Source organism: Atta colombica, unplaced genomic scaffold (genome assembly GCF_001594045.1).
Source record: "Atta colombica isolate Treedump-2 unplaced genomic scaffold, Acol1.0 scaffold198, whole genome shotgun sequence".
Classification (NCBI taxonomy): domain Eukaryota; kingdom Metazoa; phylum Arthropoda; class Insecta; order Hymenoptera; family Formicidae; genus Atta; species Atta colombica.
In genome coordinates, this window is record NW_017259291.1 from 4578729 (window position 1) to 4579598 (window position 870).

Genomic DNA, 870 nt, shown 5'->3' on the forward strand with positions numbered 1-870 from the left:
ATCTTGTTCGATGGCGAGTGGTCGCTCCTGAAATGACTAGTGGTGACTAGCACTACGGGGGTGCGGGTAATGTCGGAGGTGAAGGGTCTCAAAGGCTGCTAGAGGGTGCTGAAGGGCTCCAAAGAGTGGCGCGCGAGGATGTCGAGTGCCGCGGCAGCATTTCTGCTCGAGTATCGAGCGACGAGGGTAAGAAGAAGAAAAAAGAAAAGAAAGAGAAAAGCAGAGGAGGAGAGAAAGACAGCACGTGCAAAGAAAAAGGGTGTGCGAACTTCTGATGATTTCTTCGGAAAGCACGAGTTTGCGAGAAGATTAATGAAAAAAAGAATAATAACTTCGCAGCGCGTTATACGGTAATGGAATCGCGAGCTGACGTAATGAGAAATCCTGCGAATTGATCGCCTCATTTCTAATTGTGTGGCTTCAGAGAATTGCTCTGTCGAAACAATCATGCGTTCGTTATAATAGTAACATTGATTGATGTGACTCAATTGAAATATCGGATTTATTAATAATACACCCCCTATACACATAGATTTTTTTTATATGCCTCAAAAATACGCAACTGTTCAGGAAGCGCCGTATTTTCGGATAGACATGATCGATATGTTCCCCATAATCTTGAATTTTTCTCGACGGGCTCGAGTAACCGCCACATTTCATCCGAAAAGATTTTAAGAAGAATATTTTTTTATATTTTTTTGCGCACCCGCGCCAGAGTTACTTACGATATTTTATGTAAAGCTCACAAGCTTAAAAAGTAATAGTATATCGCCGTATTGAGAAGTTTGCACGCAAGCTTCTCTCTAAGTTTATATTGAACAATACACAACGGAACTTATAAACAGGACTTTTCGTCCATATATATATATA